The sequence below is a fragment of the Lithobates pipiens genome, unplaced genomic scaffold (genome assembly GCF_037356315.1).
Source record: "Lithobates pipiens isolate NorthernLeopardFrog02 unplaced genomic scaffold, aLitPip1_a1.2 Scaffold_19, whole genome shotgun sequence".
Taxonomy (NCBI): Eukaryota; Metazoa; Chordata; class Amphibia; order Anura; family Ranidae; genus Lithobates; species Lithobates pipiens.
In genome coordinates, this window is record NW_027507764.1 from 64,461,870 (window position 1) to 64,486,903 (window position 25,034).

The 25,034-nt window shown below is 39.1% G+C and overlaps 1 protein-coding gene across 5 annotated transcripts in view; it reads right to left on the reverse strand.

Annotated features, from left to right (window-relative positions):
- Positions 1–3,788: 3,788 nt before the first annotated feature.
- The window catches only part of CDK14 (cyclin dependent kinase 14), a 656,595-nt gene continuing 635,349 nt past the window's right edge, over positions 3,789–25,034 (reverse strand). For all 5 annotated transcript variants that reach the window (XM_077490836.1, XM_077490834.1, XM_077490833.1 and 2 more), the window contains one exon: positions 3,789–23,517. The gene's annotated coding sequence lies outside the window, so the exon portion shown is untranslated. The remainder of the gene's footprint in view (positions 23,518–25,034) is intronic.

The window sequence follows — 25,034 nt, forward strand, 5'->3', positions numbered from 1 at the left end:
TGGGAAGAAAAGGACGCAAATTTTGTTTGGGTACAACATTGCATGACCGCGCAATTACCAGTTAAAGCAGCGCAGTGCCAAAGTGTAAAAAGACCTCTGGTCATTTACCAGCAAAATGGTCCGGTCTGAAAGTGGTTAAAGACCTCTACCAAGTACTATTTGAATTGATCAAAGTTAATTACGTCTACATTATTGTATTTTGTATTATACACTCTATGGCCAAATATTTGTTAACACCTGACCATCACACCTGTAGAAGCTTGCTGGATATTCCATTCCAAAGCCATGGGCATGCACCGTATATAGAGTTGCCCTCCTGTGTAGCTATAGCAGCCTCTGTTCTTTGGAGAAGGCTTTCCACAAAATTTTGCCGTGTGTATGTGGAATTTGTGCCTATTTAGCCAAAAAAGCATTTGCATCACAGGCGTAGCATAAGGGGTTTCAGGGGTCACAATTGCAACCCTGCTCCTAGCTCCAGGGGGCCCCTGCAGCCTCCCTGTCATATTATAATAGCCTCCACAAAATCCAGCTCCGATCGGCCCTAGGGCCCCACAGCCACGCTCCAGTACTGGGCTGCTACTTTGCCTTCCACAGTCCACACACCTCTTTTCCCATTGGCTGGGGAGAAGCTATGAGCCATTTCCTAAATGGAGAGGAGCACGAGGCGAGAACCGCCCAGGATGGGGAAGTGTCTGTGCTGTGTGCTGGCAACATGGAATAGTAAGCAATAGTAAGCAAGCTCAGCAAAGCAAGAGTAGGAGAGTGCCATCCTGTAGGCACGATGGGACTGATGTCACTGGTGAGGTATGACACTGTAAACAGCATTTCCCCATTTTGCCTAGCAGCTAGTGACGCTGATCTCTGCTCCATGTGATTGGAGCAGAGATCAGTGTTCACTAAATTAAAGCACAGCCCCCAACAGTTAGTAACACACCCCTAGGAACACTTAACCCTTACACTGCCACCCACTGGTTAACCCCTTCACTGCCAGTGTCATTTACACAGCAATCACTGCATTTGTATAGCACCGATTGCTGTATAAATGACAATGGTCCCAAAAAATGTGTCAAAAATGTCTGATGTGTCCGCCATAATGTCGCAGTCACAATAAAAATTGCTGATCACCGCCATTACTAGAAATTTTTTTTTTTTAAATAAAAATGCCATAAAATTATCCCCTATTTTGGCTCCCAAACAAAATTGACGTCCTTTTTTTCCCACAAATAGAGCTTTCTTTTGGTGGTATTTGATCACCCCTGTGGTTTTTAAAATAGAGCGACAATTTTGAAAAAAATGCAATATTTTTTACTTTTTGCTATAATAAATATCCCCCAAAAATATATAAAAAAAAACGTTTTTCCTCAGTTTAGGCCGATACACGTATTCTTCTACATATTTTTGATAAAAAGAAATCGCAATTAGCGATTATTGATTGGTTTGCACAAAAGTTATAGCGTTTACAAAATAGGGGATAGTTTTATATCATTTTTATTAATATTTTTTTTTTTTTACTAGTAATGGTGGCAATCAGCGATTTTTATTGACACATTTTTGTGACCATTGTCATTTATGCAGCAATCAGTGCTATTTAAATGCACTAATTCCTGTGTAAATGACACTGGCAGTGAGAGTTAACCACTAGGGGACAGTGTAGGTGTTATGTATGACGTTATGTGTATGTGACGTCACTGATTGTTTTTCCCTATAAAAGGGAAGAGACGATCAGTGACAGGCTCAGTAGGAAGCACGGGGAGAGGCTTGTTTACACAGACCTCTCCTCGTTCTTCAGCTCTGTGACTCGATCGCGGGACACCAGCGATCGAGTCCGCTGGTCCCGCAGCCACGGAGCTCAGGACCAGGATAGGAATGTGCCACAGGCTGCGTGCTCCCGATCCACGGCTGGGCACTTAAAAAGCAACGTACAGGTACGTGTTTGTGCCCAGCCGTGCCATTCTGCCGACGTATATGTGCAGGAGGCGGTCCTTAAGTGGTTAAACCTTAAACATAAGTGTTGCTTTAGCAGTGTGTTTGGGATCATTGTCCTGCTGGAAGGTGAACCTCCATCCTAGCCTCAAATCACAGAGTGGTACAGGTTTTGCTCAAGAATATTCCTGTATTTAGCACCGTCCATCTTTCCACCAACTCTGACCAGTTTTGACTGCTGAAAAACATGGTGTTCTTTGGGTGATGTGATGTGTTGGGTTTGCACCAATGTTTTCTTTTATAGCCAAAAATTAAAATTTTAGTCTCATCAGACCAGGGTATCTTTCTCCATACATTTTGGGAGTCTCCCACATGCCTTTTCGCAAACTCAAAATGTGCCAATTTGTTTTTTCCTGAAAGTAATGTCTTTCTTCTGGCCACTCTGCCATAAAACCCAACTCTATGGAGCGTACGGCTTATTGTCATCCTATGTACAGATACTCCAGTCTCTGCTGTGGAACTCTGCAGCTCCTCCAGGGTTACCTTAAGTCTCTGTGCTGCCTCTCTGATTAATGCCCTCTTTGCCCGGTCCATGGGTTTTGCCGTGCGGCCGTCACTTGGCAGGTTTGCGGTTGTGCCATGTTCTTTCCATTTGGTTATGATAGATTTGATGGTGCTCCTAGGGATCATCAAAGATTTTGATTTTTTTTTTTTATAACCCAACCTTTACTTGTACTTCTCAACAACATTGTCCCTTACTTGTTTGGAGAGTTCCTTGGTCTTCATGGCAGTGTTTGGTTAGTGGTGCCTCTTGCTTAGGTGTTGCAGCCTCAGGAGCCTTTCAAAAAGTTGTGTATATGTAATGACAAATCATGTGACACTTGGATTGCACACAGGTGGACATCATTTCACTAATTATGTGACTTCTGAAGGTAATTGGTTGCACCAGAACCTTTTATGGTCTTCATAACAAAGGGGGTGAATACATACGCTCCTGCCAATTATTTGTTTTTTATTTCTGAAAAACAGTTTTACGTATATATTTTTCTAATTTTACTTCACCAACTTAGACTATTGTGTTCTGATCCATCACATATAATTCAGATTAAAAAAAATTGAACTAAAGGCTGTAATGTAACAAGCCAAGGGGGTGAATACTTTTGCAAGGCACTGTATACCCAGTGAAGTGCTTAGCATCCGGTGATACACAAAGATTAAATAAATCCTCCTACATGAGCCATATTTATTTGCAGTCATCTCTCCTGACTAAGGGTCATTTAAGGCTGAAACGTGTAAGCGTTGGGACCATTAATAGAACCTTTTAATTGTTCCAATAAAGCAATTCTATGATCCCAAGGAAGTGTGTTGCTCTACGAAATCCAATCATTTTTCCTCTGCAGCTGTTCAAAGTGTACAGTTTACACAGCAATTCTGATCATCAATTGACATTAGGCAGGGATTTGATGTCACACACTGCAGAGCATAGAGAGGAGAGCTGAGTGTAATCTGAGACCTAAGTGAAATGGACACACACACCCCCTCTACACAATCACATAGGGAAATATACACAACTGAGGCTGTCATTCACAGGGATTCAGTGGTGTCACCAAAACCCGTCAGAAGTGACTTATGCAGATAGAGGGAAGAGCAGACAGAAATCACATTAGGTGCTTTGGATTGAGGCAAATACACACTATAGGCTTTGTTCATATGCTTTGTTCATTTTGGAGAATTACAACCACTTTAGTAGTCATGTAGATTGACTTCCAGCTAATCGAGTCTATTCACAATACATGACACAGCTGAAGGAGCCAGAGGGAGGGACAGGCACCCCTTGAATGCAGAACAACGCAATGAAATATGCATCAATTTCCGGTTCACTTTATTTATACCATAATACAAGAAAAAGGTTACAGGTGAGGCACAATTACACCTTTATTTATATGCACAAAATACACATTGTAACAAGTAAAGCAACAATATACTGTGCTACCTACAAGACCATGAAGATAAAAGTGTATCATTACATACCAAGACAGTGATTCTCAAACTTTCATGGTCGTGGATGCTGTACATATTCAGGTATACGTGTCTTCTTGTAGAGGAAGCCATTTTGAATAGTGCAGAAATATTTGACACCACTGGGGTGGGGACATACCTAAAGGCTACACTGAAAATTCCCAGGATAGTTCCAATTCACAGACCAACATGTATCTAAAACCCAATTTTTTTTTGTTTTGGATAGAAAACGAAAGGGGCGAGAACTTCTTTTTTTGATTTTGTTTATTTTTTCCTGTTGTGAAAATCATAGGGTCTAAAAGTGGAAAAACCACTAAAATTTTGGATTGTCACCAGAATGGGAATAGAAGGTCAAAGCTTCCCATGGGGACACTTGTTTCAATCACAGCTGATAGAAAATTTCTCTCACTTTGGATTGATTTCCTCTGTCTTTCTGTTGGGTCAACAGAATTGGAAATTAATGGAAATCTCTCCAATACAACACAGGTGACATAAAAATTCAACAAATTTTAATTCCTCCATACACTGTCTAAAACCGAAAAAGTCAGTCTTGACTTTAGACATACCTTAAAAAAAAAAAGGTATAAAGTAAGGACTGGGTTGGGTTTTGCATACACGTGGGTAGGATGGAACCTACGGAAGGACTTGGGATTGTCAAAAGTAGTATTGTGGTGACACTTAATTTCTGGATAGACTACAGGCTAATTAAGAACTCAGTCAGCCTGATATATTATTTTGGAGTAAGGGAGAGGGGGACACCAGCAAGGTCTTCTCTGAGATACTATCTCTTCCCTTTTAGCTACAACCTTTATACAAGTCAAAGGAGTCTTACTCTTCTGCATCCAATTGCAAGTGGGACACCCTAGGACTTCAGAAGTAGACACTTTAGCTTGCCAACATCGATCACCCTTTAACATGGACTTGACTTTCAGAATGGTTATCTCCACCAGGAGACAAGTACAGTTTAAGTCTTTGGGAACCACATTAATCAAAACCATTGGAGGGTGTAGCTGTCAGTTACATGGTACCAACACATTCAGCAGTACAGTAGTGACAATAGATAATCATCACACCAATTTAAATATCTAGTCAAGGGGTAGGCAATCTTTGGCTTGTCAACAATTCCATAAATACAAATCCTTTTTTGGGTTTACCAAGGCATCCAATCTCATCTTTTTATTTTTGTGTGGTGGCTTGGCCTTGCTGAATCATATGGTGGATTCTGGGGTCTCTTGGGCACCCTTGGTGAGATGTTCCCATTAGATATGAGCAAATCTAGTCACCAAACTCAGAACTCACAGCGAATTCAGCCACTTTGCTCTGGGCTGGGGTTAGCTGTTCACTTTGCTGGAAAATCAGAGTCTACAACACTTTTTAATTCCAATGTTAAGTGGGGGCCCATAGGGATATCCCACTTTGAAGAGCCTTATGGATAGAGAATCTCCACACCCTATGAAGTCAATGAACTAATAATGAAATAGTTTACCGTCTTATAAGTATTTCCTAAAGGTCAGTAATGTCCAATACATAGGACAGTGATGTCACATGCTCTGAGCATTTTTTCAGCAGGAACACGAGGGAACGCAGTTCCGGCACTTCCAGCACCAAATGCATGTAATAGCAAGGGGTTCAGGGTCTATTGATGCTAGCTGCTGGGGGATCTATTGTTGCTGGTGGGGTGGGAGTATTTTTGTGGGGCAGGGGAGGATCTATTATTGCTAAGGAGGTCTATTGATGCTAGTGGGGGATCTACTGTTGCTGGGGTTGGGTCATATGTTGCTGGGAGGGATCTAGTAATGCTGGCTGCAGGGAAATCTGCTGTTGCTGCTGGGGGAGGGGGTATTTTGTTGTCGGTGATCCATTGTTTCTGGCTACTGGAAAGACTATTGGTGCTGGCTGCAAGGAGATCTGTGACTGTTGCTGGGGATTTTTTGTTGCTGGGGGAGGGGGTATTTTGTTGTGGTTGGTCCATTGTTGCTGGGGGGATTCTATTGTTTCTGGCTGCATGGGATCTATTTTACTGCTTTTCTTGTTTTTATCAACACATTCCATAGTACCACAATTGTTACTTGATTTTGTATTCTCTAAAAGGGGCAGTACTGGGAGGGTGTGGGTGGTGAAACCAAGGATAGGTGCAGTAGGTGGGTAGGGGGTGGAAACAATGGGTGACTTGAAAGGGGGGAGTTCCTGCACCTATTGTCTGAGAAAAAAGCCCTGCATCAGCTCATATATAGTCAACTGCACATCTCTGTGCCCCTTAAAAATTCCTAGTTTTGCTCAATAGCTGAATCCATCACTAAGCTAAATTTTGGTGTCACTCCCCCCCTAATGCCCTGTACACACATTCGGACTTTCCGACAACAAAGCCATGGATTTTGTTCAAGGTTGTTGGCTCCAACTGGTCTTGCATACATACAGTCACACAAATGTTGGCCAACAATTACGAACTTAGTGAGGTACAAGAAGTACGGCGAGCCAATTAAAAGGAAGTTCAATAGTCATGTGATATCTCCATTATGAACGCTAGTTTTAAAAGACCGGCCTGTGTTTGATTTCTGAGCATGCGTGGACTTTTGTGCAATGGACTTATGTACACACGATTGGAAAGTCCGACAACAAAAATTTGTTGGCGGAAAATTGGAGAACCTGCTAGCCAACATTTGTTGGTGGAAAATCTGACAACAATTGTTCGAAGAAGCATACACACAGTTGGACTTTCTGCCAACAAGCTCACATCCAACATTTGTTGTCGGAAAATCCTATCGTGTATAAGGCTCTATTCGGATCCATGTGCTGTGGTAGCCTGCAATAAAATTAACTGGCTTCCTTACCGCAATCTTAATTTGTGAAATACAGCAGGGTAACACACGTGCGTGGGGCACTGCAACACAGTGGAGAAGTCTTAACGAGTCCTAATAAACTACATAGGGCTGAACTAATAATTAGGTAGCCCATCTGCAAGTGATATCTCCGCTATAGTGTTGGGGACCAGGGCCAAGCTATAAAGCACATAGGAAAACCTCACCTTTAGAGCCTCAAAGACAAAAAAAAAAATCCACCCTATGATTCAAGCCAAAACGAAAATACCAATAGTAAGCGGAGTACAAAGAGAAAAGATTGTTAGAGTGCAGCACACCATAACAACTCGTTTTTATCAGAAAAACAATTTTCGAATTGCTACTATATGTTACTACATGCCGCAGTTGGTCTTTGCCACAATAATTAAAAGACCAAGGAAAAACTCGATCCACCATATCCAGAACAATTTTACATTTTTCAATTGAGTGGGATTGTAGAAAATAAAGTAGCTCATAATCTCATGTACAAGTCTTCCAACCTACACTTTAAATACAAAAGGTTCCTTACCCCACCGGCTACGTTTTACAAAGAAGTCAGTTTGAGATCCCCTGGACTGAACAGACAGGCATACGCAATAAAAAAAAATCCAATCTCTGTTGCCCAAGAAAACCAGATACCATGGTTGCTACAGCCTCAAGTCATTTTCAATAAGCCCATATACATATATATATATATATATATATATATATATATATAACTATTTGCAAAAAAAAAGAGCACATTGTAAGAAAGTTATGAAAGGCTGTGTTAACCAATGAATGCAAAACACAAGAATGCATTCTCATTAAGTGCATGGCGTTTGTCAGCAGTTCACATTATCTCCCCTCGTTATGGCAGTGGGGAAGAATACGGAGAGAAGCTAGAAACCCCTTTCCACTTCATTCCAGAGATCAATTTCTATTATACATCATAAAAAAAACAAAGTATCTTTCATAGATCTTTTTAGATATGTAGAGAACTAGAAATCAATGTACACATCCACATAACAAAATGTAACTGTCACAAGAAAAAAACGAATTATATTTTTTATTCTATCCATTCAAGATTTAAGTGTGATGTAAATTATGAACACCAGCTGTGTGTTAGTTGCTTTATGGTTTTAAATGCTTACAGGATAAGTACAGTGTTGTGAGTTCCTGGCATGCTGGTATTGGCTGCATATACATAAATATAAAGCTGTACCTTGTATACAGTAAAGGCAATTTTAGAGCTGGTTAGCCTAGGTTCTCACTAATGCTGTATGGGAAATACTGTGATCTGTGTGCGTTTCCTTCACTGCATTCCAGTCTCACTGCCTTTGCGATCTGTTGTGGGTGTCAATGCAAAGTTGATGACACCCCAAAGACAGGTTGCAAACACACTATGACCATGCAATCAGGCTGTGCTGTGGCTCCAAAAAAGGTTGTCAAAATGAGTGGGCTCAAATGGCAAAGTACTGAAATGCATGTGAATTGCACAGGAATGCACTGTGGTTCCTGTGCAATTCACATGAGGTGCATAGTGTGAACAGAGTCCTACTGGTTTGTTTGGAGCAGTGGTGGTTAAGTTACTAGATATAGGGGGTTAAATTTCAGTCCTTGACACCCCCCCAGGGGCTTTCACATAACGTTACAGAGATTGTCAGAGACGGCTGACTTACTACAGGAAATTATCTCTTGTAGTATGCAGTCTCTGACAGTCAGAGACTGCTGACACCCTACAAGAGATAGTCAGAGAGGGCTGACACCCTACGAGAGATAGCCAGAGAGTGCTGACACCCTACGAGAGATAGCCAGAGAGTGCTGAAACCCTACAAGAGATAGCCAGAGACGGCTGACACCCTACAAGAGATAGCCAGAGACGGCTGACACCCTACAAGAGATAGCCAGAGACGGCTGACACCCTACAAGAGATAGCCAGAGACGGCTGACACCCTACAAGAGATAGCCAGAGACGGCTGACACCCTACAAGAGATAGCCAGAGACGGCTGACACCCTACAAGAGATAGCCAGAGACGGCTGACACCCTACAAGAGATAGCCAGAGACGGCTGACACCCTACAAGAGATAGCCAGAGACGGCTGACACCCTACAAGAGATAGCCAGAGACGGCTGACACCCTACAAGAGATAGCCAGAGATGGCTGACACCCTACAAGAGATAGCCAGAGACGGCTGACACCCTACAAGAGATAGCCAGAGACGGCTGACACCCTACAAGAGATAGCCAGAGACGGCTGACACCCTACCAGAGATAGCCAGAGAAGGCTGACACCCTACAAGAGATAGCCAGAGATGGCTGACACCCTACAAGAGATAGCCAGAGATGGCTGATACCCTACCAGAGATAGCCAGAGACTGCTGACACCCTACCAAAGACTGCTGACACCCTACAAGAGATAGCCAGAGACTGCTGACACCCTACAAGATATAGTCAGACTGCTGACACCCTACAAGATATAGTCAGACTGCTGACACCCTACAAGAGATAGTCAGAGACTGCTGACACCCAACAAGATATAGTCATAATGCTGACACCCTACAAGAGATAGTCAGGGGCTGTGTAAAACTCTGGACATACTAAAAGGTATTGTCAGAGACTAGACATGTGCGGTTCATTTTGTTCCGAATATTCTGACAAATATTTCTTTATATAATTGGATATATCCGAATACCTGAATTATAGTATAAAACAAAGTTTACCAAATGCTCTGAGTAATGAAAATCGTCCGTTTCTGAAATTCAAATAAAATTCTACATCGAATTTCAGACGAATTTGAACTATAAACATGTTTCTGAAATCAAAGACTGTGTGTGTTATTAGTGTACCAATTCGAAATAACACCGTTTTAGTTAAGCCAAAGATGATTTAAAGATTCATTGTAATCATTCACTTTGCCACCTTCGAATTGAAAAAAATATATATTTTTTAAGTTTTTGATTCGGCCAAAAATAAAAAATAAAGATTTTAATGGTTCAAATTGGAAAAAAAAAAAAAAAAAAATCGTTAAATTTGAGGAAAGATTCAAAAAGACATAAAACGAATTCTGAATGGGAATTAAACGAATCAACCGAACTTAACGAAACAAAATAACTTTGTCATTCACATGTCTATCAGAGACGCTGAATTAATGCAAGAGATTGAGTGGACATACTTCAAGGGGATTGTCTGAGACTACGGACATACTATATGGGATTGTCAGAGGTTTTGCGCATCCTACAAGAGGTAATCAGAAAACGGGGACATTCTACAAGTGTGGTTGAAGACTAAAGACCATAATAGACTGACGGGAGACTGCGAGAGATCACTGTTACTATTGCCCCTTTACCAATCAATGCTCCCAGCACAACACCAGGGGGCACCACGATGCAAACTAATGGTTTTGCCTTTGCAAAAACTTCACCAAAATTAGCTACAAATGCTGTGATGTGAACTGCTTGGGTGAAATTTGCTTGAAAAAAAAAAATCAAGTGGCTTTGTTTACTAACCTACAGTGCTAATGGGAGCACATGGGTTTGTTTATAAACAAAGCCACGGGAGCGACAGTTGCTGCTGTTATTTCCTTCTAAAACCATTACTCCCTTAAATAAATCCTGCCAACATGTTAAAAAACTGGTGCCAACCCGTAAATGAAGACTCATCTTTTCAGTAGGTAGTCTGTCGAAGGATCACTTTTTTTAAGCGTTTCTAAGTGTGTTGGATAGCATGTCTCATGCTGGGTGCCAGCTGGCTGGCTTTGGCATCTTGTAGTGAGTTAGTGGTCATTCAGAGGTACCATGGCTCCCAGCAGGAGACACACTATCAGACACAATGAGAAGTTATGGATAGAGGAGGAACTCTTTAAGAGAATGAACTACCTGCTGGAAAGGAGTGTATCAAAGAGGAACCTCACCCAGTATCTTAAAAATAAAAAGTAATTAACTACAATCATCGTAGCTGCTGACTTAAAAAAAAATAGTATTTACCAGTCCATGGAGTCCAGGGTTGTCTTCTCACCACTGCTGCCAGCATGTTGGATTGGGAAGCTGGCTGCAACTTCCTGATAAAGCAAGGCTGGCTTTTCACTGCACATGTGCATGATCACGTGTTGCAGGAAGACTGGTCCTATGATGGACCCATCACACAACCCAGGAGGCTACGAGTGGGGAAGGAGATGGAACAAGGCATCATCATCCTTGCAAGGATTGAGAAAGTGGGAGCAGGTTCCCTCATTCCCCCCAAAAAACCTGAAAATCATTTACAGCCTTGGGGGGTGTTTGGGAATGAGCAACAACCGAGTATTGCTCATTCCCAGACAACAACTAATTCCTATTGCTCATTGAGTATCTAAAAGCAGAGTAAGGTTTTGCTTTTAGATACTTTTACATGTTTGTGACAATTTTTTTTTTTTAGATGCTGACAGGGTTGCTATAATAAATATCCACATTGTGACTTCCATATTATCCCAATGCAAATGTTAGATTTTGCAACAATATCCTGATTTTCAATAAAATTTGGGCAAAGAGCAAACTTTCAATTTCACTCATCCCTACATATGACCTGTGCTTGTTCCAGTCTGTGAAATGAGGACAGGGAAGGCGCACACACCCCAAGTCAGGGACTTAGTGTCCAGTTTGCTATAGATGTCTCTCCCTGTCCTTATCTAAGGAACTGGGGCAAACAATCCAGGACTGGGCAGTTCTAAAACAACCTTTAATGCCAAAATACACACCAGTGTGTGTGTGTGTGTGTGTGTATATATATATATTTATATCCTATATGAAGCCAATACTTTTAAATGTACCCACTAAAGTGCAATTATTTTTCAAAATATCTCAACTAGACCATGTAGGTAAATAAAGTTTTTAAAGCATTGCCACTTTAAGGAAAACACCACCAAATCAATGCATTCCTTTTATTGGTTATGTTGTACCATGTGACCTGCACATGCTCAAGAAATCTCTTGACCTAAATGGCTTAGAAGTTTCTCATCTGTAGCACTAAAGCTATTAGATGTAATTTCTGATCATGTGTTAAAAATAGGATACAATCCACAACTGTGCTTGCAGCTAAGTTGCCTCTAGAAACAAATACAAGTCCGACTTGACAACTTTATCTATGGTGCCAGTTCTATAGCTTTACAGCCCTTCTTGGTTCATTGTGGTTGCTCGGCTCATCAAACAGCTGAGGCACCCAATGATAAGATAAGTACAAGAAAGGTTCATGACTAGGGATGCATATCTATTAGCTGTGGAAAATTATTGGCCCAAAACAGGGTTATCAACATTTTGCCAATAGAAAAAAAGGTGCCAATAATTGCCACCGAAAAACGAGATTATGCTGAGAGTTTCATGGGCCATGTGACTCAAAAACCACATTAAAAAATTCAACGACGGGTGCCTTTTTGCCACGTTTTCAATACATTTCATTGGGAAAGTCCGTTACACCACAACGGGACCAGTGTGAAGAAATAGGTAGAATTTAATGGGGTGCATTTTTCTTGAGCTTTACTTGCACTTTTTTTTTTTTAACACAAAAGCACTTGAAAAACAATTAAAAAGTCAAATATAATTCAATTATGTATTAAAAAAAAATATATTTTTTAAAAACTGTCCATTTAAATTTTGGTTTTGGGCCAAGTGTATCCTGAAATTTCGGTTTTGGTCCAGAATTTTCACTTTGGTACACCCCTAGTTATGACAAATACCGATCTCCAACTTGTCCATGTTTTATGGAAAGCTACATTTTAAGGCTCATGGCATAGCAAAATTGAGGCTTTAACAATATATAAAACTTCTATATAATTACTATACCAATGTAAGCAATTTATTTTCATCATTTGGATATTGGTGTCAGGATTTTTGGACTACGTCTGCACCAAGGACATAGCGGTCAATGGAAAAATGTATAACCGTTTTAAGAGATAGCTTAGCTAAAACACATATCCACAGCTGGATAAAAAAAAAAAAAAAAATTCACACATTTCAAGATATGAGATAGGTGAAATCTCACAGTGATTAACAAACCCTTTATTTTGAAATCTATTTGAATTGTTTATGGCCTTAAAAGGTTAATCATTTCCTTGATATACATTCTTGTCATTTCACACATTTCTTTGCGTTGATAAAATCACTTACATATATTTTGCTGTCATTTTATGCAGAGCTTTAAGCTACAATCCTTAGGATGCTATAAAGTGCAAGTTTTTGCGTAACCTTGGCTGAAAAACAATTTTTGGAAAAACAAAGGATGTTTCTATTGCGTGCCCCAAATACTAAAATTTATTGCATAACTTTTACGTTACAAAAAAAAGAAAAAAAAAAGAAAAAAGAAAAACCCAAGGCAATATAAACATGTAACACAAAGTTTAAAAAATAAATGTTTTCAGTGCCCTTGGTAATTCTTTTTTTGTGTGTGGCACCTACAGAAGGACCTAAATTGAATGTAACAAATAGTATTCCATTAAGTATAAACCAAGGAATGGAGATTGCTGAGAAGGCTACTAGTAGATGGAACTGCACTGTACATAATGGCTAGTTGTTTTAAATTCACACAAACAAGATGCTCTCGAATGCATACTTTTTTTTAAAATTATTTTACATTTTTAAAAGGAAAAATGCGTCTTTATTGTAAAAAAATTAAATTTTAAAGAGTAACGTCACTTGTTGAGAAAAAAACATTCCCCTCTGGGTGATCTATGTACATTGCAGGGATATTAACAACCTTTGTTGCATATTCCTATCTTTTGCTATTCTGAAGGAATAGCTGTTTGTCTGTGTCCGTGTACAGACTGAATCTGAATGGGAGTGGTCTTCTAATTATCAATCAGCTGCAGCACCTGCAGGGCACTAATGAGGCAAGTGGCAGGGTCTGCATCCCTATAGACGTTATTTCCATTTGAGTGTATTGGACCAAAGATTTCATTTTTGTTGCAGGGGATGCTCAAAATCTGATTTGCATCTTAGTGCAGACTTGAAATTGGAGTGGAGGTACCCTTTAGAGTAATGTTCCTTTTGATTGGTTCATTCAATACCAGATTCCTTAAAGTGCACCTGTACCAAGTCTATGAATTTTAAAGTTTTCACAATAGGCAGCAAAAGATCTTTAAATCAAGCCACACCTGACCTCTCTCATACACAATTGAGGACTGATAGGCTGTCTGGATGTATTAGAAAGTAATAGGAAAAAGCGAACATTTCCGTGCCTTTGTTGTGAAATTTAAAGATTCATTTCTCTACAGTACCCATAGCTACAGAGGTGGATATTTTAAATGCTTTTGCTGCTTGTTCAGGATATAGCACAGTTTAACTTTATAATGTTGTAAAGCGCTGCACAAACTGTTGCCGCTATATAAATCCTGTATAATAATAATTCCTGCACAGCACATGACAGTAGAGTGCAAAAAGCAAGTTCTCAAAAATAAACTGACCTTGTCTGATGTGTGTAATCCACTGGACTGGTTGAAATGAAAGTTGGTTCTGAAGAATATACATTGAAGTGCATCATTCTTCAAAGAAGCTGATCTATTGTGAAATTATAGTGTATGGGGACCTTTTTCTGGTCCTAGACTGCTTCTTCTCTGATCCTAACAAAAGAATCGCTCAGTAGACAGTGAATTTTTGGGTGGGTACTGGGGAGCCCCTATTTCATATCACTTAAAGGTCTTTTTGAAACATTTATACAAGTCTAAAAGCATCAAATAGTGCCAATGCATTTTGGGGGGGAAAGGCCTTCCTCTTCTTCAGGGTTTGAGCAGTAGAGGTTATTAGAATCACAATGGAATGCACTAAAGCAAGGACCTCCAAACTATGGCCCTCCAGATGTTGCAGAACTACACTTCCCATGAGGCATTGGGAAACTCTGACATTCACAGACATGACTAGGCATGAGAATTGTAGTTCCTGGACAACTGGAAGGCCATAGTTTGGAGACCCCTGCACTAGAGGACTGATGCTAAGGTTTGCTATGGCTGTTCCTAGTGTCGTTAGGTGACAATAGTCTGAAGAATTGGGGGGCCCTTTCCCCAAAACACATTGGTTGTATTTGAGGCTCCTAATAAACATTTAAAAAAGACCTTCATTAGTTGGGATCCTCATATACAACCAACACAATTCAGGGAAAGGATCTCCCCTTTCTTCAGACTAGCATCTCCTAGTGGCATTAGGAACAGCCTACTGAGTTTCCTAGTGCCATCACTAAATGATATTCTTTATCAAGCCTCAACATAGGTCCTCTAATGCAGGGGTAGACAACCGCGACACTCCAGCTGTAGTGAAACTCCAAATTTCATCAAGCCTCTGCCTCTAAAAGTCTTGTCTGTGATTGTCAGGGTCTTGCAATGTCTCATGGGACTTATAGTTTCACCACAGCTGGATGGTCGAGATTGCCTGCCCCTTCTCTAGTGCATGGGAGGGCCTTCACCTGAAACATGTGGGCTATATTTCATGTGCTTAACCACTGAACTTTTCAAAAAGACTGTTAAGTGATATGAACTTTTGTACTAGGTGCCTTTCATTGAAATGTTTATGTGAAACTGTGAAAAAGCTTTGATAAGCATGTGCAACTAAAGGGATCTGGAGATCACTCGTTTGATATAACACTTTACACAAGCAACCCAGAGCTTCAAGAAAGTGGCATAGGGTCTTAAAGCAAATAAAACTGCCAGGGCTCTTGATGACATCTCTTAAAGGCAAATTAAGAAAAAAAAAAAGCTTATAGTTACAAATTACTGTAAGTAGTCTGGATATATTAGTCAATACAGTGCTGTAAGAATGCACTTACCTTTAAACAAGGAGGGGCTAGAGAGAATGGATGCATAGGTGGGCAGGGGGTGGAAACCGCAAAAGCGAGGCCAGAAACAGAACACCAGGAGGAGAACACCACCCAGAGGCCAGAGATTAACTAGATAGTGAACGTTACGATTGCCATTGGTAACATCAAGAATACCTAGACACACTTTGAATTTGGATACAGAATGGTGTTTCCAAAACACCAGATTGCTAGCAACATTGTTTTTCTGGGAATAGGATAACTGGGAAAGTTAACCTCCATCCCCTGGATCCTTTTCATGGCTTTATGTTAATGTTGTAGCTTGTCTAGTGTTCTTTAAATTAAAAAAATTAAACAAAATCCTCCCATTTGTCCTTAGCCCTTTTTTAGTAGATTTTTTTTGTAACCTGAGACCTGACTTGTAGGCTAGTCATTGCAGCACACAATACTTATTTCAGGTGTTGAATGTATTTTTTGTATATTTTGCATCTATTAGGCTGTAAGAGTTAACATTCAGTACATAATATTTTCCAGCCATGGCCATATCTACATGCAGAGTGGAATTAATGCATTAAAAAATAGTGCAAATCAAAAAGTAACAAAAGACCCAAAAGTGTTCCCACAGCAACCAACTAGATGTTGCTGTTATTCTAGTTCTGGTTGGGAAGTCACAACTAATATCTTATTAGTTGCTGTGGGTTTTTAGATGATGTCATTGGCTTTCACTCTTATTTTCCACCTTGAACAAAGCCATGTCTAGTGTATCTGCCATAAAGCAATATGTCCCAGGAAAAACTAGGATTATGGCAATACATATATGTCTAGACCGATGGTCTGCAAACTTCGCTTGCCTATATCTGGTCCCTGGGGCACTATTCCTCCCACTGATACGAGGCACTATTGGTCCTACTGGCACCAACAGGACAATAATTATGGGGCACTATTCCTGCTACTGACACCAAAAATGGGGCTCTATTCTTCCCCCTAATACTAAAGATGCGGCACTGTTTACACCCACTGATGTTGGGACATTTTCTACTTCCATTGGCCTCAGTCTGGCCCCCTTAAAGTCCTAAGAACAGTAAAATAGTCCTTTGTTTATATAGTTTGGGTACCCCTGGTCTAGACAATTACAATCAGAAGCTTGTGAAACCTGCTGGATTAAATGACACATTTTAAATAGGCCTACAACAGTTAGTGGCATCTATGATACTTGGCATGAATGTCTTCAAACCTCTGACGCTACTGTCAAATTGTGCATAAAGATGAGAAGCAAATAAATATTTACAAATTTATGTTTGCCTGGGCTTCTCTTCTGAAAAATGTACTCCACTTGATTCCTTTATTTTAGTGACGTAACCAGGGTTTGGTTTATCCCCATCTTAAAGCCAACCCATTCTCTAAATGTAAACATGCCTAAGTGAGGAGTATAAAAAGGTGCAGGTACCTTTTTCACAAAGTCCCTTAATTCTTCTCTCTATTGCTACTAGTTACATGATCACATTCCAGGGCATTGACCATGTAAGCTCAGCTAGTGGGGTTGAAGAAGTCAAATTCTGCTAAAGCTGGCCGGTCAACTTTCAAAGTCACATCTATGGGAAATGTAAGGATTCCCTTTGTCTGTACTTGGTATATACATTTTTCAACAAGTAACATATAAAGTACTGTTCAGGACCTTAAAAGGGAGATTCTGCACCTCCCTTTGGATGGCTATAAAAACCCAAGCCTGGCTTTTCCGCTAAACCAAGGTTGTTGGCCCACATGTATTCCTATGGAATGTCCACTAAAAGGCAGATGATACAGCAGTTCTAGTGTTTGCCCAGTCTAGTAGATTCTGTCTAGGACACTTTGGACAATTTATTTAGGATGTGACAACAGTAGCTTATCTAAACAGCAATCATAACTGTTCTGTTTGTGCCTTAAATCAGTAAAGACATGGCATGTGATCAAGCTATGTCTCATTCTACCCCCAATAAAAAATATATTTGGGGGCAAATTTGATCTTTAAAGCAGACCTATGCATTCAATTAAAATGGTCCTTAGACAAAAATACTTCCTAGAGTAAAGACTAGAACAGGAAAACCGGGGTATTTTTGCTAGACTTTTAGTTTTTCTCACTGGTTACTGGTGCTGCAGCACAATGGCTAACTCTGCCTAAAGTATCTTCAGCTAAAACTACTTAACTGGCAATTTGAGATCAGTAATTTGACCAGCACCACCAAGAGCCATAATTCTGAAGAACTGGTTTTATAATATTTATCTCCTTGGGTGGTTGTTTTCAGGACCACATTTAGAGGAACCCCTCATCCCGCCACAATGCCAGAGCTGGGAGTCCAGCCCCTGTGTAAGCTCTTTGGCAATTGCTTCCAGAGCTTATATGGGGTTGAGCTCTTTTTCCTCTTCCTTCCAAAGTGACCACCTTTATATCTGGTGATTGGTCACACACCGCTCAAGCACAGAACCATGCGAGGAACAGAAGTCCCCATGCTCCTCCATATCAAGAAGCACTAGGTATTTCCAGAGGTTTCCAGTAAAGGAACAGGGTAAAGGTATCAGATGGTGGCAGAGTTCTTTTAAAAAAAAATATATTTCACTTTGGCCATTTATTCTCTTTAGGATTCAAGCTTTCCAGAAAATAGATCAAGTGCCTGTATATATTAATTGTGTACCAAGTATAATTCTTTCTTGCTATGGACTTAAAGGGTAGCCCACAGGAAAATCTCATTACAGCACTCTAATATACACACATATTCTTTTCAAGAAAAATATACCACGATTGGAATTTAATAGTCAATTGGCTTTCTTGACAATCAGCATATGCCTTTTATTCCCAAAATTGTCCTTTTTTTAATATGCTGAAGTATTAACATGATCTACTTCCAGGACAACATACAATGGGGGAATAGAGGAGTCTTTGCTTGACTTTACTTCCAGAAGGGCTCCAAATGTAATATAAACTTTAGTAATTAAAGGTCATATAATGAAGGAAAGGACTTCTATTATTAGAGAAAGCCCACCTCTGTTCTAGGCTGCTAATAAATGATCTTTTAATCTAAATGGTTTACTAAAGAAAGCCAAAGACAGAAATTAAATAGGCACTGAAATATTTAGTAATGTCAATGGAATGTCTTGATAAATCAAAATGCACAAAATACATTTGACGGTGCTTGGGTTAGAGTGAAGATGTTCTATTGTATGGCTAATCCCTGCAATTTATTTTCTAAAAAAAAGGGGCTTATTCCTAAAAAAGCATTAGTGGGAATGAAAACTTTGGGTTTAACCATATCTGTGTGTATTCTGCCTGTGCTGGAACATGTAGCAAATTGTGGGATAATGCATCTAGAACAGTGGTCACCCTTTGTTTGCCTTTATCTGGCCCTTGGATCACTTTTCTTCCCACTGACACCAATGATAAAACACATTCCCACCCCCCTCAGAAATGTAAAATTATGGCAACTGGTTAAAGTCCTGCTTTCGTTTTTAGTAAAAAAAATAAAGACATGTATGTTATATGGTCAAATGTTTGTGGCCACCTGACGATCACACCTATATGTGCTTGTTTCAACATCCCATTCCAAAATCATGGCCATTAATATGAAGTTAACCTCCCAATGCATATAATAGCAGCCTCCACTTTTTTTTAGAAGGCTTTCCATGAGATATTGGAGTGTGTCTTTGGGAGTTTGTGAAAATTCAGCCAAAGGAGTATTAGGTTACTGATGTTGGATGAGAAGACCTGGCTCAGTGCAGGCCACTGGGTTACTTCACACCAAACTCATTAAAATATGTCTATATGGAGCTGGCTGTAAGCACACATGGACAGTAATGCCAAAATGTTAGAAGTGCACAAACATATAAAATATCTTTGTATGCTGTAGAATCAACAGTATCCTTTGGTGGAAAACATGATATTTGAGGGGTGTCTACATATTGGCCATATATTGTCGATTCCAGTTGCTCTAAGTGGTCATTAGTGGACAGGTAGTGGACAGGTTTTACTTTTTTAAGCACCTTTTGAAAATGATACAGATGATGTGATGTGAATAGAACTAAAATCTAAAGAGAAAAAACATTGATATAAAATGTAGCAGGTTTGACTGGAAATGTTTAAGCGTGGCAAAGCAAAACCTTTATTTTAGCCCTTGTGTATAAAAATGAATAGTGAAAAGTGCCAGCCAACCAGATTATAAATTATATTCTCTAAACTGCAGCAATGGAATCTTGAATCTGATTGGCCATGCCAGATACCACATTTTTCATGGCTCCAGTTTTTGTTTTTTTTATACATGAAGGTACGGACTGGTATGTTTGTACATAAAGCAGTATCTTGTACCCTCACTTCAAAGCAATAGTAGATTTTGCAATCTATAAATTATGAAAAGGTAAAAAGAAAAAAAAATGAAAAAAACACTAAAATATAATGAACTCATGTTTAAATTTAATAAAATTAGTCAATAGGATTTATGAATGTTAACAGGTCATATTTTATCTCAAATTATATAAAACATGTTTTTTTTAGATCAATTATATTTACTGTTTGATTGTATGGAAGGTTCACAAGCAGACCAAAACAGGAATTTTATAAGACCAAAAATTGTATGTCCAGCCAAACCATTTTCTTTTGGTCTTGGATGGAGTAGAGAAAGATCAGAGCCCCTATTGGGTTTTTACTGCAACCAAATACTTTACAAATAAAAAGCATTTTCATTTTTTGTCTGTGTTTCCATTAAAGATTCCCCTTCAATGCCTGTCTGGTGAAACTCGTGTCACTGAGACAGGAAGTCAGGGAAAATCTCTCTAATGGAGATTTGATAGCTGAAAAATCCTGACGGGGTTCCAACCCTTCCCCACCAAAAATAAAAAATGTTTTTCTGTCCAAAATAAAAAAGCTTTAGCTGGGAAAACACTTGAAGGAAAAGCCATGGTTTGCTGATAACAACTTGATATTTTCTTTTATCATCTAACTTAGAAATGTTGAAATTTATATGATGGGTTGCTGTGAGCAATACCTACAGGTTTCTCAAAGTAATTTCTTGAAGGTGATATCTTTTATTTTAATTTTTTATTATTTACCTGATAGTACATACATCATTGTGTGCCAGTTCTGATTTCCAATGTTGTATATAGGCAATCCCCCAACAAAAGCCAACACCTGAAGATCCAAGCTCCATCTAAACACAACAAACTGATTGTACAGTTTCTGTATAATCAGTTAAAGTGTTTCTAAACTCAGGACCCTGCATTCACTATATCTGGTCTCCCACAGTACAAAGAACATGGAAATGCAATAGTTTTAATAAATATAAACTGCTAAATACATTTTCTCATCAGCAGTTAGAGCAGTTTTGTGACTTCCATCAGTGTTTGGTCAAAGCTTGTAGGGGGCGTTTTTATTCTCCTATGATTGTCCTATGAGGATGCAGACCCCTGAACCTCTGTCTAGACAGTGCTGATTGGCCCTGTGCTGATCACATGCACTCTCCCAAGAAAAAAGAAACTCTAGCAATACACACCAAACTGAGCATGTGTAGAGTGCCCCCTAGCGCCTGTACTATCAGGAGATGGGTTGGGGACTCTGGAAGAAGGAGAGATAGCCTTTTTATACAATTCAGGTTCCACAGTGAGCATAACAAGCATGCTTTACTGCATATACCGACTGATTTTACAGTTGTGGGTTTAGTAACACTTTAAGATCTACAAACAGCCATGAAATGTGAGAGTCCTAGCAGGTAGACAAGTCATATGTGTTGGTAAAATTAGAGAAGATTGTACAGTTTGAATGTAACAATTTGGCCTGAGAGCCTTTAAACATGGAAAGTGAACTTTCCCGAGTGAAATCATGGGGGTTGGCATCGCTGACCCCTTCTGAACATACTAGTCGCCTGACTACTATTCTGATCAACTGGCTTCATTACCTTTTTGAGGTTTTAATCTGCTTACATGATTTGGAACCTGTTAGCAAAACAGGACAGTCAGAGTGACATTAAAGTCCTGCTTGGTCCAGGTCTGTTACTCCAAGTATTGAAACCAGAGGGTCAGCATAACAACCAGGCAACTAGCTATTGCAGAATGAGACGTTAGCAATGACCACTTCAATGTTTCCCACATTTGACCTGGCACCCCCTTCTTCCCTTGTCTTTCAAGTGGCTCATCACTGATTAGTGGTATAAATCACCGATTGAATGTTATGGTACGTGGAGCCAACTTATTAGGTTAAGCTGAAATATGTATTACAGAACATCCTGAACATGGAATGCTGAAATACAATGTAAGGTGTGCATGCTTGAGACACTGGAAACCAATATAGATTTTGCTTTCAATACTGGGAAATTGTTACTTGAATCGAAACTGACAAATGCATCAAAACAAAAGGTGTGTAATATCTTACAGTGTGGTTTCCTTTGAACACAACCACAACCTGAGGAAAAGATATTCTCCTGCCAGCATAATGCAATGAAGTATGCTTGCTCTTTGGGTGAACAAAATGGTCCATAACACCTCCTGCTGAGACAGACCTATAGTCCTCTGCTGATTGGAGAGCTTTAGCTCTGACCCGGCAAGGGATGTGTTGGACCCTTGCAGGGAGACCACTGCTTCCACTCTCTACAGCATACTGGCAGGAGATAGGCTTTTCTACTTAGACAGTGGCCGTTTTCAAAAGAAAATGAACTGTAAGGCATTTTGTATTGATGCATCTAAAATGTAAAGCTAGGCTTTAAGAGGCAGCTCATGTCAAGACTTTAAGATACTGAAGACCACAACCATCTACAGGCCTATTAATGTGTCTTCTATATAGCACCATAAACAACTACGGAGATATACCCAACCCTAGTAACACTCAGACATTTTGTGTCTGCATCACAGATAAACCCAATTATGGTTCAGGATTCGGTGACTTGATCTTGGCTGTGACATGGAACACAAAGTTCAGAAACTCCCGTTCTGTCCTTCACACTATATGGGATGTTCTCTGTCAGTCACTTGTCTGCAACAGACTCACCTTGCTCAAGTCACCAAAGGACTGATACAAGTAATGCCAAGGAGTGAGCTGAAAAAAACAAACCTTTGAACATTTTCATTTAGGAGACACTTCTGAGAAAATACACGACTCTGCTTACACTATAAGTACCTAATAGTAAACTGGTCCGTACGTTGTCAAGACTTTAAACATCCCAAAGGGTCATCAAAATCATTTTTCTTTATATCTAATAGCAAATTCAATATTTCTCCTTCATATATCTGTGATGCGTAAGAACTGATGTTTTGAAATATACAAAGATTGCAAAGGAAAAATTGTAAGCTTACAAAATTGTAAGCAAAAAAGTTGCGTAGTTATACGAGTAATGCAAACAAACCCACAACGGCATAACCTTCGTATGTAGGTTCATCCTTTTATGAAATGATAATGAGTACAATATTTATAATTTAATGATACAAATGTATCAATTTTTTTTGTTTAAGGCCTTAAAGAACGACCTTTCCTGTTCAACAAAATATTGCTTTCTATCAAACATGGCCTTTTTATTCGGCAATGTCAAAGTTCGGTTGGAGAGTGTTTGACCATTGATCCAAAATTAAATGTTTGCTTCTAACGTTTATTGCAAGATGACATTTTTTTCTCTTTCCTATGTGAAAAGTCCTGTGACTCAATGGTCAAATTAAAGGTATGCACTGAGCCCTAGAACGGAAAACTGGCAAAATCTCCAATTAGCATATGTGTTCTACTGTAGATAAAGAAACAGAACTTGGGGGGAATTTAAAAAAAATATATGCTGTCTAGATATTACATTTTAATCTTCATATAAATCACAAGGTAGCAAATTGCGTGCAAGGCTTGAAGCAAATTATTGGGTGAAAACAGTTTCTTGTCAAATTCTCCATTCTCAATTCACATCAACAGAATGCTGATCAACCTCCAAAAGGTTCCGTTCTATAAGGCAAACATCTTCAATCCAATGATTTCCATTCTCCGATGATTGAAGTCTTATCCTAATAAAAGAAGAAGAAAAAAAAAGGGAATATTTACAGTTTCATGGGTCTGTTTCTCCAGATAAGTCGAAAATAAAATTAACAGTTTCACCATATTTACAATGTTCACAGAACTGGCTGATAACATTTGTACATTTTATTTCTATATTGTAGAATATTGTAGATATTGAAGTCAGGCTGTGGGAAGATTACATGTTATATATTGCACACACTGATGTTTTGAAGAGCTGACGGAAAACAAGAAATAGTTGAGGAAAAAAACTAAAGGCAGAAGGTAAAAGATAGACTCTAGACAACTGTCTCTCATAACCCTCTCTTTAGCTCGTCTTACTTCATACCGTCTATCGAGCATAACATTTATACCTGCACGACGTTCTCCAGTTTATAACCGAGATTCATTAAAACAAAAATTTAAAAATGTTTTGTTAGAAATTAACAAATAAATAATACCCCATTAACAAAAAAAAAAAAAAAAAAGAGGTTTAGGCTCCCCATATCAAAAGGGTTCTTTACTGTAACAGCTGTAAAAATGTGAAATCGTTTTTCACTGAGCTGGTTTCAGCTAACTCAATAGATTGGATGTAAATTGAGTTAGATTTTTTTGTATTCTTTATAAACAACAAAAACAGCAATTTTTTATAAGAAATAATATTGTAGAATGGTAATCAAAGGTGTTATTCAAATGCCCCTAGGGATCAGGAAGGAATTATTTTTTGTTTTTGTTGGAGCAAACTGGACCCTGCTTTATAAGGGTTTTTTGTGTTCCTCTGGATAAACTGCAAGTTTATGTTTTTTTTTTTTTTTTTTTGATTGCAATGGGCAAGTGTATTTTTTTCTGACCCAATGATGTCTTGCAATGTACCATCTGTGATAATCTATGTTCGTTTCTGTTTTGTGAGATCAAGATGCATTGTGCTGGAAAAGAATGAACTGCCCCAAGCATGGTTCCCAAGTGATAGCTTTTTGGGCCTCAAAGTAAAGAGATGATCAGGCAACATTACTAGAGATGGGAAGGCCTTAAAAAAAAAAAAAAAAAAAAAGAAGTTTTTTCCAAGGTTTGTTTTGGGTTTTTTCGTGATTAAAAACCCAGAAAAAAAAAAAAAGATTTGTAGAATGTGTTCTTTTACAATGATAAATAACATGGTCTTAAATTATTGCAAGTTCTCTCTGCTGAAGACAAGCAAATCCTGGAATAGATTAACACTATAGTTCTCAATGCAGTTCTCAAACAAGAGATATATGCATATCTGCCACTAGGAGGTAGGGCAGGAGAAAGGCTCCAGTTTAGTTAGCTTGTGGGCGACATCTTGCACCTCCTACAGATGGGTGATTGTTGGGATACCGTAGATGATATATTATGTCCTCTCAGGTCTTCATTAACAGGTAGGAGGGTATATTTTTTTGACAAAATTAGTTTATAACCTATAAATGACTCCTATCAATGTTCTCCGCCATCCAGTGTTAATTTCGTTGACTAAAACATTTTAGTCGACTAAATGAATATTTTTTATTTTAGT